General features: G+C 37.5%; 1 non-coding gene across 1 annotated transcript; it reads right to left on the bottom strand.

Annotated features, from left to right (window-relative positions):
• Positions 1 to 3,198: 3,198 nt before the first annotated feature.
• LOC112724507 (small nucleolar RNA R71) lies at positions 3,199 to 3,306 on the bottom strand. The gene has a single exon (XR_003163666.1). It is a non-coding gene; the product is annotated as a small nucleolar RNA R71 (small nucleolar RNA).
• Between the last annotated feature and the right edge of the window lie 4,930 nt (positions 3,307 to 8,236).

Here is an 8,236-nt window from a genome sequence, read left to right as displayed (position 1 = left end):
AAATTTTGTTCTGAGCAAGAAGAGCATCAAAAGCTTCTACTTTCAAGACGCTTGATGATCGGATAATTTATACGCTTTTTGGCATTGTTTTTACATAGTTTTTAGTATGATTTAGTTAGTTTTTAGTATATTTTTATTAGTTTTAAATAAAAATCACATTTCTGGACTTTACTATGAGTTTGTGTGTTTTTTTGTGATTTCAGATATTTTCTGGCTGAAATTTAGGGACTTGAGCAAAAATCAGATTTCAGATATTTTCTGTGATTTCAGATATTTTCTGTGTTTTTCTATTCAATTCAAGCTTATTCCGATTCTAAGATATTCATTCGCACCTCAATATGAATGTGATGATCGTGACAGTCATCATCATTCCCAACTATAAACGCATGCCTGACAACCACTTCTGTTCTACCTTAGATTGAATGGGTATCTCTGGGATTCCTTAATCAGAATCTTCGTGGTATAAGTTTGAATCCGTGGACGGCCATTCTTGAGATTCGGAAAGTCTAAACCTTGTCTGTGGTATTCCGAGTAGGATCTGGGAAGGGATGGCTGCGACGAGCTTCAAACTCGCGAATGCTGGGTGTAGTGACAGACGCAAAAGGATCAATAGATCCTATTCCAGTATGATCGAGAACCGACAGATGATTAGCCATGCAGTGACAGCGCATTGGACCATTTTCACTAAGAGGACAGGATGTAGCCATTGACAACGGTGATGCCTAACATACAGCTTGCCATAGAAAGGAGTATGAATGATTGGATGAAGACAATAGGAAAGCAGAAGTTCAAGAGGAACGAATGCATCTCTATACGCTTATCTGAAATTCTTACCAATGAATTACATAAGTATCACTATCTTTATTTTTTATTTATCTTTTAATTATTAAATCTCTATAATCAATTGAATCTGCCTGACTAAGATTTACAAGGTGACCATAGCTTGCTTCAAGCCGACAATCTCCGTGGGATCGACCCTTACTCACGTAAGGTTGATTACTTGGACGACCCAGTGCACTTGCTGGTTAGTTGTGCGAAGTTGTGACAAAGAACTAAGATTATGAATGTGCGTATTGAGTTTTCAGTGCTGTTACCAAGGAATGAACCGTCACGATTTCCTCTCACCAAGTTTTTGGCGCCGTTGCCGGGGATTGTTCGAGTTGGGACAACTGACGGTTCATCTTATTGCTCAGATTAGGTAATTTTATTTTAATTTTAAGATTTTTATTTCTTATTTTCGAAAAATACAAAAAAAAAATTTTTTCTTCTTTTTCGTAATTCCCAAAATAATTTTCAAAAAAATTCAATAAAATCATAAAAACCAAAAATTTGATGTTTCTTGTTTGAGTCTTGTGTCAAATTGTAAGTTTGGTGTCAATTGCATATTTTTCAAACTTTCTTGCATTTTTCGAAAATTCATGCATTGCATTCTTCATGATCTTCAAGTTGTTCTTGATGAATCCTCTTGTTTGATCTTCATATTTTCTTGTTGTGTGTTGCATCTTGTTTTTCATATGCATTCTTGCATTCATAGTGTCTAAAAAGTAAAAATTTCTAAGTTTGGTGTCTTGCATGTTTCTTTTCTTGAAGATTTTCTAAAAATACATACTTGATGTTCATCATGATCTTCAAAGTGTTCTTGGTGTTCATCTTTGCATTCAAAGTGTTCTTGCATGTTTCCTTTGTTTTGATCCAAAATTTTTGTGTCTTGAGTCTTTTTGATGTTTTTCTCTTTCCTTATTAAAATTCAAAAATAAAAAAAATATCTTTTCCTTATCTCACTCATAATTTTCGAAAATTTGATTTGATTTAGTCAAAAGTTTTAAAAATTTAATTGTTTCTTATGAGTCAAATCAAATTTTCAATTTAAAAATTCTATCTTTTTCAATTCTTTTTCAAAAATAAAATCTTTTTCACTTTTTCTTTCATAAATTTTGAAACTTTCAAAATTATTTTTAAAATCTTTTTCTTATTTTTATTTCATATTTTCGAAATTAATGCTAACAATTAATGTGATTGATTCAAAATTTTTAAGTTTGTTACTTGCCTAGTAAGAAAGGTTCAATCTTTAAACTCTAGACTCATATCTTTTTAGTTTCTTGTTAGTCAAGTAATCAACTTTAATTTCAAAATCAAATCTTTTTAAATTTCTTTTTCAAATCTTTTTTTTAATTTAAGTTTCAATCACATCTTTTTCAAAATTTAAATTCAAAATCTTTTCTATTTTTTTATCTCTATAAAATTTGATTTTCAAATCTTTTTCAATTAACCACTTAACTTTTTGTTTGATTCTTATCTTTTTCAAAACTACCTAACTAACTCTCTCTCTCTTTAATTTTCGAAAATCCCTTCCCTCTTTTTCAAAATTCCTTTTTAATTAACTAATTGTTTTAAAATTTTAATTTAATTTAATTTCAATTTTAATTTTCGAATTTTAACTTTAATTTTTAAATATTTTTATTTTATTTTGTTTAATTTTTGAAAATTCTTTTCTCTCATCTCCTTCTAATTATTTTATTTATCTACTAACACTCCTCTTTTTCTTAAAAATTCGAACCCTCTCCATCTTTCTGTGTTCGAATTTCTTTTCTTCTACTCACATAAAGGAATCTCTATACTGTAACATAGAGGATTCCAAATTTTCTTTTCTGTTTTCTTCTTTTTCATATGAGCAGGAACAATGATAAGAACATTCTTGTTGAGGCTGATCCTGAACCTGAAAGGACTCTGAAGAGGAAGCTAAGGGAAGCTAGAGCACAACTTTCTGGAGAAAATCTGACAGAAATTTTCGAAAAAGAAGGAGACATGGCCGAAAATAATAACAATGCAAGGAAGATGCTTGGTGACTTTATTGCACCAAATTCCAATTTACATGGAAGAAGCATCTCAATCCCTGCCATTGGAGCAAACAATTTTGAGCTGAAACCTTAATTAGTTTCTCTGATGCAACAGAATTGCAAGTTTTATGGACTTCCATCAGAAGATCCTTTTCAGTTCTTAACTGAATTCTTGTAGATCTGTGATACTGTTAAGACCAATGGGGTTGATCCCGAGGTCTACAGGCTTATGCTTTTCCCATTTGCTGTAAGAGACAGAGCTAGAATATGGTTGGACTCTCAACCTAAAGATAGCCTGAACTCTTGGGATAAGCTGGTCATAGCTTTCTTAGCCAAGTTCTTTCCTCCTCAAAAGCTTAGCAAGCTTAGAGTGGATGTCTAAACTTTCAGACAAAAGAAAGGTGAATCCCTCTATGAAGCTTGGGAGAGATACAAGGAACGAACCAAAAAGTGTCCTTCTGACATGCTTTCAGAATGGACCATCCTGGATATATTCTATGATGGTCTGTCTGAATTATCGAAGATGTCATTGGACCATTCTGCAGGTGGATCCATTCACCTAAAGAAAACACCTGCAGAAGCTCAAGAACTCATTGACATGGCTGCAAATAACCAGTTTATGTACACTTCTGAAAAGAATCCTGTGAGTAATGGGACGCCTCAGAGGAATGGAGTTCTTGAAATTGATACTCTGAATGCCATATTGGCTTAGAATAAAATATTGACTCAGCAAGTCAATATGATCTCTCAGAGTCTGAATGGATTAAAGGAATCATCCAACAGTACTAAAGAGGCATCTTCTGAGGAAGAAGCTTATGATCTTGAGAACCCTGCAATAGCAGAGGTGAATTACATGGGTGAACCTTATGGAAATACCTATAATCCCTCATGGAGAAATCATCCAAATTTCTCATGGAAGGATCAACAAAAGCCTCAACAAGGCTTTAATAATGGTGGAAGAAACAGGTTTAGCAATAGCAAGCCTTTTCCATCATCCACTCAGCAACAGACAGAGAATTCTGAGCAGAATCCATCTAGCTTAGCAAATATAGTCTCTGATCAATCTAAGGCCACTGCGAGTTTTATGAATGAAACAAGGTCTTCCATTAGAAATTTGGAGGCACAAGTGGGCCAGCTGAGTAAAAGAGTCACTGAAACTCCTCCTAGTACTCTCCCAAGCAATACAGAAGAGAATCCAAAGAGAGAGTGCAAGGCCATTGATTTGACCATCATGGCCGAACCTACAAGGGAAGAGGAGGACGTGAATCCTAGTGAGGAAGACCTCCTGGGACGTCCAGTGACCAATAAGGAGTTCCCCTTTGAGGAACCAAAGGAATCTGAGGCTCCATTAGAGACCATAGAGATTCCATTGAACTTCCTTCTGCCCTTCATGAGCTCTGATGAGTATTCTTCCTCTGAAGAGGATGAAGACATTACTGAAGAGCAAGTTGCTAAATACCTTGGTGCAATCATGAAGCTGAATGCCAAATTATTTGGTAATGAGACTTGGGAAGATGAACCTCCCTTGCTCACCAATGAACTAAATGCATTGGATAGGCAGAAATTACCTCAAAAGAAACAGGATCCTGGTAAATTCCTAATTCCCTGCAAAATAGGCACCATGACCTTTGAGAAGGCTCTGTGTGACCTGGGGTCAGGAATAAACTTAATGCCACTCTCTGTAATAGAGAAACTTGGGATCTTTGAGGTGCAAGCTGCCAGAATCTCATTAGAGATAGCAGACAACTCAAGAAAATAGGCTTATGGACTAGTAGAGGACGTGTTAGTAAAGGTTGAAGGCCTTTACATCCCTGCTGATTTCATAATCCTAGACACTGGGAAGGATGAGGATGAATCCATCATCCTTGGAAGACCCTTCCTAGCCATAGCAAGAGCTGTGATTGATGTGGACAGAGGAGAGTTGGTCCTTCAACTGAATGAGGACAACCTTGTATTTAAAACTCAAGGATCTCCTTCTGTAACCATGGAGAGGAAGCATGAAAAGCTTCTCTCACTGCAGAGTCAACCAAAGCCCCCCATAGTCAAACTCTAAGTTTGGTGTTGGGAGGCCACAACCAAACACTAAGTTTGGTGTTGAACCCCCACATTCAAACTCCAAGTTTGGTGTTGGGAGGTTCCAACCTTGCTCTGATTATCTGTGAGGCTCCATGAGAGCTCACTGTCAAGCTATTGACATTAAAGAAGCACTTGTTGGGAGGCAACCCAATGTTATCTAATTATATTTATTTATTTTTTATTGTTATTTTATGTTTTCTTTAGGTTGATGATCATGTGAAGTCACAAAAACTACTGAAAAATAAAAAACAGAATGAAAAACAGCATTGAAAATAGCACACCCTGGAGGAGAGCAGTCTGGCGTTTAAACGCCAGAAACAAGCATCTGTCTGGCGTTTAACGCCAGAAACAGGAACCAAGCTGGCATTTAACGCCAGAAACAAGCATCTACCTGGCGTTAAACGCCAGAAACAAGCTATATTTGGGCGTTTAACGCCAGAAACAGGAAGCAGTGTGGCGTTAAATGCTAGGATTGCACAGCAAGGGCGTTTTACACGCCTAATTGGAGCAGGGATGTTAAGTCCTTGACCCCACTTGATCTGTGGACCCCACAAGATTCCCTCAGGATCTGTGGACCCCACATTTTCTTCTCTCCTCTTCACACCTTTTCATAACTCTCTTCCCTAAATACCCTTCACCAATCACCTCAATCACTCTTTCCCATCACCTCTTCACCACTCACATCCATCCTCTCTTCCCCATAAACCCCACCTACCTTCAAAATTCAAATTAATTTCCCTCCCCAACCCAACCTTAATGGCCGAACCCTACACCCCCCATCACTCCTATATAAACCCCTCACTCCTTCCTCATTTTCACAAAACACAACCCTTTCTTCTTCTCCTTGGCCGAATACATCTTCTTTCCCCATCTCCTCCATTCTTCTTCTTCTTCTACTACTTTCTTTCTTCTTTTGCTCGGGGATGAGCAAACATTTTAAGTTTGGTGTGGTAAAAGCATAGCTTTTTATTTTTCCATAACCATTTATGGCACCTAAGGCCAGAGAAACCTCTAGAAAGAGGAAAGGGAAGGAAATTGCTTCCACCTCTGAGTCATGGGAGATGGAGAGATTCATATCAAAGGTCCATCAAGACCACTTCTATGAAGTTGTGGCCAAGAAGAAAGTGATCCCTGAGGTTCCTTTCAAGCTCAAAAAGAATGAGTATCCGGATATCTAACTTGAGATCCAAAGAAGAGGTTGGGAAGTTCTCACCAACCCCATTCAACAAGTCGGGATCCTAATGGTTCAAGAGTTTTATGCAAATGCATGGATCACTAGGAACCATGATCAAAGTGTGAACCCGAATCCAAAGTATTGGCTTACCATGGTTCGGGGGAAATACTTAGATTTCAGTCCGGAAAATGTAAGGCTGGTGTTCAACTTGCCAATGATGGAAGGGAACGCACGCCCCTACACAAGAAGGGTCAACTTTGATCAAAGGTTGGACCAAGTCCTCATAGACATATGTGAGGAAGGAGCTCAATGGAAAATTGACTCAAGAGGCAAGCCGATTCAATTAAGAAGGCATGACCTTAAACCAGTGGCTAGGGGATGGCTGGAGTTCATTCATCGCTCAATCATTCCTACTAGTAACCGGTCTGAAGTTACTATAGACCGGGCCATCATGATCCATAGTATCATGATTGGAGAGGAGGTGGAAGTTCATGAGATTATACCTCAAGAACTTTACAATGTGGCTGACAAGTCCTCCACTTGGGCAAGGTTAGCCTTTCCTCACCTCATATGCCACCTCTGCAATTCGGCTGGAATTGACATAGAGGGAGACATCCTCATTGAAGAGGACAAGCCCATCACTAAGAAAAGGATGGAGCAAGCAAGAGATCATGGACCTCAGCAAGAGCATGAGGAAATTCCCCACCATGAAATCCCTGAGATGCCTCAGGGGATGCACCTTCCTCCACAAAACTATTGGGAGCAAATCAACACCTCCCTAGGAGAATTAAGTTCCAACAGGGGACAACTAAGGGTGGAGCACCAAGAACACTCCATCATCCTCCATGAGATTAGAGAAGATCAAAGAGCTTTGAGGGAGGAGCAACAAAGGCAAGGAAGAGACATAGAGGAGCTCAAAAGCACCATTGGTTCTTCAAGAAGAGGAAGACACTACCCTCACTAAGGTGGACTCATTCCTTAATCTCCTTGTCTATTTATTTTACTGTTTTTCGATTTTTGATCTTTATGTTTTATTTATGTTTGTGTCTTTACTATATGATCACTAGTGTCTAAGTGTCTATGCCTTAAAGTTATGAATATGAATCCATCACCTCTCTTAAATGAAAAAAATATTCTTAAAACAAAAGAACAAGAAGTACATGGTTTCGAATTCATCCTTGAAACTAGTTTAATTATTTTGATGTGGTGACAATACTTTTTGTTTTCTGAATGAACGCTTGAACAGTGCATATGTCTTTTGAAGTTGTTGTTTATGAATGTTAAATATGTTGGATCTTGAAAGAATGATGAAAAGGAGAAATGTTATTTGATAATCTGAAAAATCATAAAAATGATTCTTGAAGCAAGAAAAAGCAGTGAATACAAAAGTTTGCAGAAAAAAAATAGCAAAAAAAAAAAGCAAGCAGAAAAAGCCAAAAGCTCTTTAAACCAAAAGGCAAGAGCAAAAAGCCAATAGCCCTTAAAACCAAAAGGCAAGGGTAATAAAAAGGATCCAAGGCTTTGAGCATCAGTGGATAGGAGGGCCTAAAGGAATAAAATCCTGGCCTAAGCGGCTAAACCAAGCTATCCCTAACCATGTGCTTGTGGCGTGAATGTGTCAAGTGAAAACTTGAGACTGAGTGGTTAAAGTCGAGGTCCAAAGCAAAAAAAGAGTGTGCTTACGAACCCTGGACACCTCTAATTGGGAACTTTAGCAAAGCTGAGTCACAATCTGAAAAGGTTCACCCAGTTATGTGTCTGTGGCATTTATGTATCCGGTGGTAATACTGGAAAACAAAGTGCTTAGGGCCACGGCCAAGACTCATAAAGTAGCTGTGTTCAAGAATCAACATACTGAACTAGGAGAATCAATAACACTATCTGAGCTCTGAGTTCCTATAGATGCCAATCATTCTGAACTTCAATGGATAAAGTGAGATGCCAAAACTATTCAAGAGGCAAAAAGCTACAAGTCCCGCTCATCTGATTGGAACTAAGCTTCATTGATATATTGGAATTTATAGTATATTCTCTTCTTTTTATCCTATTTGATTTTTAGTTGCTTGGGGACAAGCAACAATTTAAGTTTGGTGTTGTGATGAGCGGATAATTTATACGCTTTTTGGCATTGTTTTTACATAGTTTTTAG

Source organism: Arachis hypogaea, chromosome 11, assembly GCF_003086295.3.
Source record: "Arachis hypogaea cultivar Tifrunner chromosome 11, arahy.Tifrunner.gnm2.J5K5, whole genome shotgun sequence".
Lineage (NCBI taxonomy): Eukaryota > Viridiplantae > Streptophyta > Magnoliopsida > Fabales > Fabaceae > Arachis > Arachis hypogaea.
Note: the sequence above shows the minus strand (reverse complement) of the source record. Positions and strands in the feature narration are given on the sequence as shown.